Raw genomic sequence first — 12,009 nt, 5'->3', positions numbered from 1 at the left:
ATACATCTTCATAAAAGAATAAAATTGAAACAATCTACAGAGTCACTTTAATTTTAAAGCAGTGTAGCCTAGGCAAGAAGAAATTCTATTCTTTGTCGATGACATAAATAATAATACACTTACTTGCTGCCTCCATGTTTGTAAATCACTTCTGCACACAAATTTTAATATTGGGAACATTTTACTAAAATGTACCAACTCATTTAGTGTCTACATGAAGTGAATACAATACAAATATTACATAGGAGGAAAAAAAAAGCTACCACTATGTAACTCAAGAACCAACAGATCTGTTTTTACACACTCTAATAATCTTTCCTTATAAATATTAAAATTTAACAATTCCTTCTGTTCTATCCATTTGAATCTACTCTCAATAAATAGGATGTGGCAACAAATTTGTGTCTGATATATAAATGAAACTAGTAAAACCATATTACATTTTAGGATGGCAGTGATATTGGGGGGGGAAGGTACTGACCTGATAATTGGCGGAGTCACACTTTAGTCTTCAAGTATAAACTCTTAAGGTTTTCTTCAGTTAAAATTTGGGAAAATTGACAAATATATTTAAAATGCCATCAGCATGGTAGAAAAGTGTCCAATGCTGAAAAATAATAGGAAATTTGTTGTCCATGTGACCATACTATAAACAATTTGGTAAATCCAATTAATGTCAACTATCATAATAGCTGGTGAGACTTGACAGCTGTAGGTTGACACCAACAAGAAAGAAGAAAATAGTTCTTCAAACTGAAATTGAAAAATATACGAAAAATATCAGGAATCTGACTTCCTTCTTGCAACTATAACTAGGGAAGGAGGGGGGCTTTTGAAATCTTTTTTAATTTAAGATGTCCATTGCCACTTCAAACACTAACTTCTGAGTGTCACTAGAAGAAATGGACTTTCTTTCCCTGAATTAACAAAAGCCTGTTTGCTTAAATCATCATGGCTTACGCACACTTAGACAGAAGAATATCATTACAACTGAAAATTTCAAACTTCCAAATTCATATACGGAAAATTATCCTCACCTCCTGACAAGCCATAAACAAAGCACCTTCTCACCACCTCAACTTTGTCTATAAGGCTGATTACATGTCCCTAGCTTCTATTTTTTTGCATTTATATCCAAATATTAAACGTTAGAGTATATGTAAATTTTTTATTTGTGTTCCCTAACAGTGTATTAGACCCAGCCTTAAATTTTATTTGATAAAATGTAATTTTTATCCATATTTTAAGGCACTGAGTCTGAAAGCCTGTATGAATTGCTGAAACCTAACAGTCAAGTAGGGACAATGTCAAAGTGGGAAATAACACAGCAATAAATTCCTAGTTGTTTAGTTCAACCAAGAATCTGTCATTAAACTAACTATGAATCTCTCACCTTAGGAGAGGAAGTATGGGTTTGTTATGCAGTCAAGAATATAGAACCCTCAACATACAGGCAAACCACTGAATAAGCTATTCTAGCAATTACTGCCCAATATATGGGCAGAATTATGTGGCCTAGGATTTTCAGAAAAAAAGCTGTTTCTAACCCCATATTCATTATCAAAAATACGATTGCAAGTCTTTTGGCATGCCACATTATAGTCTACAGACTCATTCCCTACTTATCTTCCAAATGAGCTGTTCCTTGTCATTGTCATCATCCATTAAGTGACTCTGAAAGACATGATTATTTCAACTAGATGCTTAGCTCATTCCTTCCAAGACTCAATTTTTCTTAGAAAAGTTGTGGACAAATTGTCTGGATATATTATCATATACTTTGGTGCAGCCAGCTATAGCTAAATTAAGCTTTATAGTTTTCTCAATAAAAAACACATGTATAAATATATACAATAAAAAGATAAAGTTGTACGTATTTTAATACCCCGGAAAAATAAGTTCATTTATGGGCTAAGTATGAAACTTATTTTTATGTTATCAATAAGTGATTTCAAATGAGTTTGCCCAGCATTCCATTTGGTCTATTCATAGGCTTCATCCCACCAAGTCAGGGACAATAGCCAAGCAAGCATGAGTCTTCCTAAATGAACTTTCATGTACCAACAGTCAGAAGAGTTATGGGTATTAAGAAGCACTCCCCACCCCCACCCCTACTGTACTTCCTTAACTGTAGTGCTGATTTTGCCCTGAAGTATGTTGGTGTGGCTTGGGTTCTGCTCATTTTATCTTGACCCTTTCCCTTCTCTCGATAATACCCAAGCTCCACTCATTCTGGTTCTGGTTGTGCTTCTTTCTTGAAACAGTCCCAGCTTCTGCTCTGGAATCCTGAATTAACTCCCTGAGTCAACAGGCATTTTGCCTTTTTACCAAGATTCGGTGGCAGAAAAAGAAACAAACACCCTAAATAGCTTGTGTGTATAACTAAGTAAGCAGTAGGGCAGGGCAGGGCAGGGCAGGGTGGAGTACAAGCAAGATGTTTGTCTGTCTACTATGTGGTTGTGAGTATATCTTTATGTGGAACTGAAGGCTTTCTTTCTCTCCAAGTGGTGGATGATATGGGACATGAGAGAGAAAATAACATTTTTATCTGAGTCTTAGTCCTGCCAGAAACACCTCAAAAAAATCTATATAGATCTATTAAAAAAAACCAACCAGGCTAATATTTAATTTTAATGTTATTTTAACTAGGAGATCACTCTTGCAAAATTAGATAAAAATCACTATTATATAATCAGATATCAAATTTAAGAAATTTATCCATGGGCTACAACTGACTCAGATTTAGGTCATTCAGTAAGTTTTTAGTATTAGTAATCAGATATGAGCAAAGATGTAAAGGAAATTTGCTCCAGTTATGTAAAGACTCTCACATACATATAAACAAACTCAAAATATAGGAGGCTACTTAATTCCTAAAACTCAAAAAGACTGGTGTACAAATTGGGTGTTTTTGACAGCTTTCCATTATATAATGTTCTTCCTTAAAAAACCCAGTATATATGAAATATTAATAATAAAAAGAAATGTCACATTTATAAATCTAAATGTCACAAACATGTGCTGCTATTTTAAAAAATGTATTCAAAGCAACCTTACATCAGGGAGTGGAAGGTGTTGACATATTACCTTGACTATCTCAAAAGATTTAAGATACCCCACCCTCTGGCACTTCTGGTTTTTCAGAAGGGTTATTTATGCATTTGGGGTAAGAGAGTGACAACATTCCAAATGGTCCCTCTCATTCCTCTTTGGCATTTTAGGGTCAGGCTAGGGAATAAAAACTTGTCAACATGCTATCAGAAAATAATTTTCTGATCAAGAAAGCCAGTCTTGGCCGGGTGCGGTGGCTCACGCCTGTAATCCTAGCACTCTGGGAGGCCGAGGCAGGTGGATTGCTTGAGCTCAGGAGTTCGAGACCAGCCTGAGCAAGAGCGAGACCCCATCTCTACTAAAAATAGAAAGAAATTATATGGACAACTAAAAATATACAGAAAAAATTAGCCGGGCATGGTGGCACATGCCTGTAGTCTCAGCTACTCAGGAGGCTGAGGCAGGAGGATTGCTTGAGCCCAGGAGTTTGAGGTTGCTGTGAGCTAGGCTGATGCCACGGCACTCACTCTAGCCCGGGCAACAGAGTGAGACTCTGTCTAAAAAAAAAAAAAGCCAGTCTTTTGTACATTTGTTAAAGAAAACTGTTTTGTTATTATTATTTTTCTATTATTTTAGAACAAAAGTTCTAAAATCAAGGTATAAAAACTAATTTTATTGAATTCTACAATATTAAGCAATATAAGACTTATTACCAATATCTCAAATCAAGCTTGTCTCAGTTGAAGGTAAACAATATTAATGGAATATTTGGATCCCTATAATACATGTGTTTGGGGAAGCTGGGTTGTGCTTCCCCAAACTTCACTATGTTGAAGTCCTAACCCCGAGTACCTCAGAGTATGACTGCATTTGGAGACAGGGTCTCAAAAGAGGTAATTAAGTTAAAATGAGGTCATTAGGGTAGACCCTAATCCAATATGACTGCTGTCCTTAAAAGATGATGAGATTTGGATACAGACGGGTCGGAGGCAGGACAATGTGAAGAAAACAGGGAGGAGACAGCCATCTTTATAAGCCAAGGAGAGATGCCTCAGAAGAAACCAACCCCGCAGACACATTGATCTTGGACTTCTGGGCTCCAGAACTGTGAGAAAATCAATTTCATTGTTTAAGTCACTTAGTCTGTGGCACTTTGTTATGGCAGCCATAGCAAAGTAACATAACATGCTAACCACTTACTACTTTTAAAAACTATTAGAACAACTAATCTAATCTAATTGTAGGTAAGGAATCTAAGCTTTCCCCTTAGTATGAAAGCATCATAACACACTATTTTTCAGAATGCCTTGCTTTGTCTTCTTATCAGTCTGCTTTTTACAGTCATGCTATAGACAGCATTATATAAAACAAAATGGTTTTAGAATATTTTTAGAGATTGTCAATTTCAGGATCCTTTGAGGAAGGATGTTTTGAGTTATTTTGAAATATAAATAGTGCACTTAGAAATTACAATGATGCTAAGGGATCAAGATGCTTGTTTATCCAATACTGTCAATATATACTTTGAAGTAGGTCTCAAGGGACCACCAGTTCTGTAATTAAGCTAATATTTTTTAAGATCAATATGTATAATACCATAGTACTCTATTTAAATAGACAGTATTTCATTCATATTCAAAGCAGATTCTAGGATACCAGATTATCTGGATTTATGTTTAATACAGAAATTAGTAATGATATAATTTTACTATCAACAGTAATCACCACCACCTCAGAATTCTATAGCATAGTTTCCTAAGAATTCAGGCAATCATAGTAACAATGAAAAAAGATAAACATTTATTGAGCTAAACATTAACGTGTGCTAGATAGTTTTCCAAGTACTTGACATGTAGAGGTATTAACTAATTCCATCCTCACAACAACCTTAGGTGACAGATGCCATAATCATCACCAATAAATTATTCTTGTTGATCATCGTCATCATTCCCATTTAACAGATGGGAAAGCTGAGACTCAGAGGCCAAATAACTTGCTCAAAGTCTCACAGCTATCATGTGGCAGAAATGGGATTTGAACCCATATAAACTGACTCCAGAGGCTTCCTTGGTAATCACTGCTACTTGGTAACCACTGTTGACATCTGATCTTTGCATTTTATCAGGTTTAGGAATCACATGGTGGAAAAATCTCAGTGTGTGTGTATGTGTGTGTTTGTGTGTGTGTGTGTTTGTATGTCTTTCATTGTCTTTTTCTCATTGTTTCTCTTAGATGTTGCTAGCAAGATTTATATATATATTAAATAAAAGGAGGAAGTAGCCTTATGCCCATAAACCAACATTCAAACATCTTTCTCCCCAAATGAGGACATTAGCACAAAGCTATTAAAAACAGGTCTGTCTACCAGGATATCTGTTTACACCCTTTGAAGTATTCTCATCTGAGACAAGACCAAACCAGAAGAACTACATTAGTTAAGCTACTAGAATGGATGTTAATGAAAATAAATAATAATTTTTATAAGATAAAAATTTTTTCATTGAAAATTTCAAAACAGATATGTCTTTTAACATCAAACTGAATATTGCCAGCAGACTGAATCATTCGAATGATATTTGTTAGTTGGCTTTAGTTTAAATGAAATTATAACATGATATCAATAAAACATGTATCTGTCTGTCTCTATCATTTATCTGTCCATCAGTCCACTAAATTTTTGCTTTTCTAAAATAATGCCACCATGATTAGTAAAATAACAAGGGCAAAATACCATGTAGATTGATTTTATTCCAGCAAAGTGATTCAGGGGCCACAATTCTAGAGGCAGCCTGGAATGCAAAAACCCTTCAAATGCTAACATAGGATGAAGTCATTGACTTCCCTGGGATTGCAAACTGGGAAGAAACTCCACAGAGGGTACAGTATGAAGGATTAACCATAAACAGTTCAGGTATCTATGCTTTGGCTATCACCATAACCTGACTCTCACTAAAGTGCAAAAGCCTCCACACAAGCTTCTAATAGGAATATAAATTGGTGATGTTGTTTTTCTTCTATATGTTGCCTTCTAAGTCAGATGACTGATTAGAAAAAATGTTTAACAATTTGGTATCATTTGAACATGACCAAGAACAACTTAGCAATTGTTTTCTTCCAAAGTTCTTCAGGTATAACGCTCCTGGGAAATAGTATTTTGTAGTAGAAAGTGCATAGATTTTGGAGTCCAACAGAGCTGGTTTGCATCCTGGCCCTGCCACTCGTTCTTTAATCCACTTAACCTTTGGGCTTTAGTTCTTCATTTATAAAATGGGGATAACAATACATATTGTAACCAGGGGGTGCATGGTTTAAATGAGTTAGTGATTGGTCAGTTTTCTCATTTCTTATCTTAGAAGAACATACATTTAGTTTCATCTGCAAGGATAATGAAATTTTCCTTTTTTCAATGGGACATCAGTGTCTTATCATTCACGTGTCTAATTTACAAATCAAAACAAGTTTACTTCTTCTGATTGGGCAGGTTGATCTGCTCCAAAAAGAAAGAAATGGCTTGGCCAGTTCCTGGGAAAGTCAGCTTAGGGACACGTTCAACACATGTCCAGGCCAATGGTATGTGCGTACTGCTTGGGAAAAGAAAAGGACATTCTTCTCCCTAGATTAGCTTTTTGTGCCTTCAGCATATAGGTGAAAAGCATGCCTTTGCTTCTACTGAACTTTACAGCTTTTAACCAAGTCACAATTCTAACTTGCAATGACTAAGAAACGGATTTTTGAAAAATATCACAATTGTTTTTTACATTAAATTAAATGCATAATGGATATCTATGTTCATAACTCAGGAGCAGTTTTCACATTCTATTATATCAATTCATCTGTTTACATATCTGTCTTCTGTCTCATAAGACTCTGAACTCGTCTGGACAACTACTCTGTCTATTCAACTTGCTGAAACTTAGCACCTAGCAGTCTCTGGTTCAAAAGGATACTACAAAAATGCTGGTTGGAAAGAAATGTACGGTATACTTTCAATCCCAGCCAACACAATTGGACTTTATCTTTAGAAAATGAGAAGCCACTAAGTATTTTTAATTAGGTGAATATTATAATGAAACAGTACAGAGCTGACCTGACTGAAGAGAAACTGGAAGCAGAAAGAGCAGTTGGGAAAAAAATTTAACAGTATGAGGCAAAAATGTGTGAACTAGGATGGTGACAGTAAGAATAGAAAAGACTGATACAAGAGACATTATCAAGAAAGAATTTACTTACAGTAACTTGATGACTGGTTCCATTTAGGGAGGCAAAAGGAGAAATAATCCCAGATCAGCTGAGGTTTTGAGACTGGGTGACTAGAATGATGATGCCATTAATAGAAATAGGGATGTTACAAAAGGAACTGGTTTTAGGGGGGAAATGATGACTATGATGTGAGACATGCTGAATGAGAAGTAATTAGACCCTTAAGAGGAACATGTTAAGAGTAGGCTAGTGTGGTGAGGGCTTAGAAGTGGAGAAGTCTTTGGGAATAGAGCATTTTAGGGCAAGTCTTTCTGTGCCCTTAGTTTAGGACAAGAGGCAACAGGAAGAAGCTGATACATGGTACTAGACCAGATCATTTTTGTACCCTCATATAGTAAACCAGTTAAGAACTAGATTGGTTCTGTTGTTAATTCCGTAGCACCTGCTGTAACAGAAAGGGCTAGTTAGCAGAAACCAGTGTAATGAAGCACACCCCCCACCCCCCAAAAAAACTAGCTAGTGTGTCTCTCTTTTTCCTACAACTTAACCTGCCAATTATCCTTCATCTTTCTCTCCTTTACAATTCTTCTCCCCTATTAAAACAAAATCTGTCCTGCCTTCTCCCTTATGTTCTCCTTCCCTGACTCTCGACTTTCTATGTGGGTAGACCCAGAGCACACTTCAGCCTGGTCCTTCCCAGCAGCTTTGCGCAAAGGATCTACGCAGATGCTCCCAAGGCTTAGAGTCAGGAGGCTTTTTTTGTCTGTAAACACTTTCATCCTGAGCTTTTCTATTTTCCTTTCTAGTTTCCATTAAACTCAGTAACAATTAAGGGTTATAGTCTTTAAATTTAGTAACAATTGATTACATTCTTTGTGGCTGCAAAAGCCAGAAGGATTCATTCAATAGCAAAGAACACATTTTGATTGAAAGCTTTAGCTTTGTACCGAAATGTAGAGTTTGGAAATAACTGGCAGAGAGGAACCATATTACAATGTATTGCATTCTTTACTTCAATGCCTGCTTGCAGTGCTGTTTTCTTCAACCCATAAACCCTTGCCCTCACCTTCCCCTACCTCCATTAACTCTCTATCCATGTTTTTTTCTCACCCCAGTTTTGGTTGTTTCTATAATTGCTCCTTACTTTCGGGGCAGCGGGGAAGGTTGTCTTCAAAAGGCAAACATCTCTTTTAATCAAAATTACCATTAAAAATCCCTTAAATCTCACAGAAGGTATAACTCTGCACAGTAATCACAGTATCTACAAAACTATATGACATTCAGGATGGTGTTACTTAAGAGAGAAGAGTTTGGAGTGGAGCAATTCACAGTTCAGAAAGAAGCTATCAGCTGGCTGAATTCCTTGCCTTTCTTTTTCCTCAGGCCAAAAAACTCAAGAAAGATAATATGAATGACAAAATTATTACACGTACAAACTGCAAGACAGACACACACTCTACTAAAAATCCTTGGCTCAGATGTCTGAGATCATGACATATGCAAGCTTTGTTTCCCTCTACTTAGGAATCTTAGCTATATATCGAAAAATTTAAAACAAAACCAATCAATAACTAAAATCAGACACTAACTCTTCTCCTTTGCTAAAATGCTAAAGGAGTAAAAGAACATTTAATATTAAATTCTTTAACTCATGTGCCAAGTGCTAATAATAATAAAGGTAATAACAACACCTATCAATTATTGAGTGCTTTTTATATGCTGGGCACCTTGCTATATAGGGGGTGTGTGTATATTCATATAGTCCTTAAAAAAAAAAAAACTCTAAGTTATTTCCATCTTACAGCTGAGGAAACTGAGACTGAATTATGGCAAAGATAGAAAACTGATCTTGTCCTGAGTCACACAGTGAAACAGCAGCAAAGTTGGGATTTGAACCCAGGTTTGCCTCTAACATCTGTGCTATAAATAACCACACTCTATAGCATCCTTATCAATAAAGCCATATTCCCATCAAAATGCTTTGAATTGAGTTTGGAAGATTTGATTTTTATTTAGTTATTAGCAGCAAACATTAAGGAAATAAAAAATGGCCTTTAGTAAGAGTCTCACAAGCTACTCTTGGGGTCACCCACCATAGACTGGACACGTTTCCTCTAGAAATAAATCTCTGCTTCTTGTCTCATGCCACCCAACACTAATTCAATGGCAACCCCCATGAAACATCATTCTGCTCCACTCAGAGAAGCCAAGTATTCAAATCCTATTCTGCAAATTAACTGGTAGTACTGCAAACGTGATTCTGCCAAGACACAAATCCATAGTAGACTGAGTGTATTATGCCCACCATAATTGATCTATATGATTATATTTAGGGACCCAAGACTGTTCAGTGCTTCTGTTCATATATTTAGTGCTAGTTTAAAAGCACAAAATCAACTAAAAATCCATTTAAAAAAATCCCAAAGTAGGTCAGTAACTTGTCAATCAAATACTCAAATTATGCTTAAACAAAAATCAGCAAACAATCAGTTCCTAACGTGCTCTCCTGAATTCACTTCATTCCTATCAGGTCAGAGTCTTAGAAAAATAAAAAACAACTAGCACTGAGCAAGTTCATAAGTCTGATTTAAATTTCATGATAGCAAAATTATATTATCTAACCAGCAGGTATTTTCTTTACAGGAAATTCAGTATTTTAGTCACTTAAGATACTGGAGTTTCCTAAGACATCAGATAGGGAAAATCAAGTTAAATGAAGACAAAAAAGAAGTAGATTGACTTTATACTAACAAGTTGTGCCACATCTTATCAGTGCATTATCTTTTTTGTCTACCCTAAGGTAACACCTTCAAACTAAGTTCAACAAACACTCATTAAGTCATACTATATACTAGGCACTTTGAAAGATACACGATGAAAAAAAATTATGATCTGCTCTCAAAGAATTTATAATTCAATGAGATACATTAGACACAGACATAAAAATCCTCTGTATACAATGGTTTTCTTCATCTAACATGACCAAACAGGTGTTGAAAAAGTTCGAGGAAACATTTTCAAGACCCCAAAGGGTAGCGAACAGGGTTTGCTTATTGTGCCAAGTAATATAATAAAAGAACATTATTTGCTTTTACCTCTCTAGTAAGGCCCTGGCAATCACCACTACTTGGGTACCTTTGTTTCTTACCTTTGTTTATTTTCTGTTTTCTTCTCATGTAATGAGATATAGTTCTGCTTTCAGTTTTTTCTGCTGCTATTGCTGGGGGCCCATGTCTTACCCTCCCCCTCACAATACATTGTGTTTGCCAGAGAGACCCTCCACAGTTTCTTCTTTGTATTTTCTTACTGGAGATCTGGAAACAAGCACTGAACAGATATGTGAGCACTGAGTGGCTCTGAAACCTTCAAATCTAACTATTCAAAAACAATTACCTTCCAGAAGTCTAATCAGGAAGGTAAAAGACAACAGCCATTACAATCACCCTCTATGATTCCAACTCCTTGAATCTCACTGCTATCAGCTTTGGCTGTAGATAACAGCAGTGAGATGGCATTTGGGCTTGAAAGCAAAAGAAACAATGCTAAAAATATGGCAAATTTAAATATTTAGAAGTACTAGCCATAGATGATTACTGGAGATTCCATGATATTAACATTAAGCCAAAATCATCAAAACTTTTGCACCTGCTGAAATGAAGGCCAACTTGACAAAACCTTTATGAGCACACTACAGAGACTTTTTGGTAGTTACATATGTGAATAGCTAGAGTTTACCTTTCCTTTATCTACTCTTAATTCTGAGATTTAAAACTTGCTCTTACTCTTTGTCCTCTAAATTTTGGTAGATGATGCTGGTATTGCAAAACCAATCAACAATATCATATATGTATGTTTCCCCTGGGAGGGGAAAACCACTATAAAAGAGGGGTTAGAGAGTAATAAAAGGCCACAGGACCAGATTAATCATAAACCTAGATGGCTGAACCTGAATTTTCTCAAACACTTCCTGCCTTTTGTTTCAACTTGCAGTATACCTTCAAGGTTAACTACAGTCTCCCTGAGCAACAGACCAGCCCACCCTAGACTGGGATATGCTCATTCCTAACCGAAACCTATTTATTTACTTATTTATACTGTTTCATTTGAAAACATGCTGCTATTCCTTGACCGTCAAACAATATACACTGCATTCCTGCCCACACAATGCCAATTCTGCAGATATCCAACACGCCCACCTCACTGTGAAATATAAGAGGATGGTTTTTCATCAAGTTCTCGGGGAAGGAATAGGGTGAAAAGGAAAAATGAAACACAACACAAACCTAAAAAACCCTTAGAAGGTGGGTTGTCCCACAAGGAATAGAGAGCAGACGTACGGTACAAAGGGTGAAGGAGGGAGGGGAGTTTACTATTTCTCCTTTTTCCAGAGTCTAAAAAAGTCCCGAAGCAGGGGAGCTCCGGACTCCCCAAGACAGAACAGAGGATCCAACGGGCCACGGGAGGAAGACTGAGCGTCAGGGAATGGGGGATGGGAAGAACCGAAGTGGGGTAAGGCCGCTTCGTCGGTGGAGCTGGTTGTCTTAGGTTGGGTCTTTGATTTTTGCTTCGACCCATCCTTCTTTTTGGGAAACACTGATTTTATCTTTTGGAGGAAACGAGCCCCGGTCCCACACTGGCGAGCAGGGACAGGTGTAGGGAGGGCTGTCTGGCCTCGCGGGGGTACAGAATGGGGGTGGGGGCGGCAGCCCAGAGAATCGGAACCTGTGAGTCCTCCGCCGAGGCGGAGGCGCGGGGCAG

The 12,009-nt window shown here is 36.8% G+C and overlaps 1 protein-coding gene across 3 annotated transcripts in view; it reads right to left on the bottom strand.

Moving 5' to 3' along the window:
• CTTNBP2NL (CTTNBP2 N-terminal like) overlaps positions 1-12,009 on the bottom strand; it is a 50,831-nt gene that overhangs the window by 38,500 nt on the left and 322 nt on the right. Inside the window, exon 2 of one of the 3 annotated variants that reach the window (XM_045546803.1) lies at positions 482-607. The exons of 1 other annotated variant lie outside the window; for it this stretch is intronic. The gene's annotated coding sequence lies outside the window, so the exon portion shown is untranslated. Of the gene's footprint in view, positions 1-481; positions 608-7,281; positions 7,336-12,009 lie in introns of those variants that run through there. One more of the 3 variants, XM_045546805.1, reaches the window with a different exon arrangement.

Source organism: Lemur catta, chromosome 3 (assembly GCF_020740605.2).
Source record: "Lemur catta isolate mLemCat1 chromosome 3, mLemCat1.pri, whole genome shotgun sequence".
NCBI classification, from domain to species: Eukaryota; Metazoa; Chordata; class Mammalia; order Primates; family Lemuridae; genus Lemur; species Lemur catta.
This window is presented reverse-complemented; position numbering and strand designations above follow the sequence as displayed.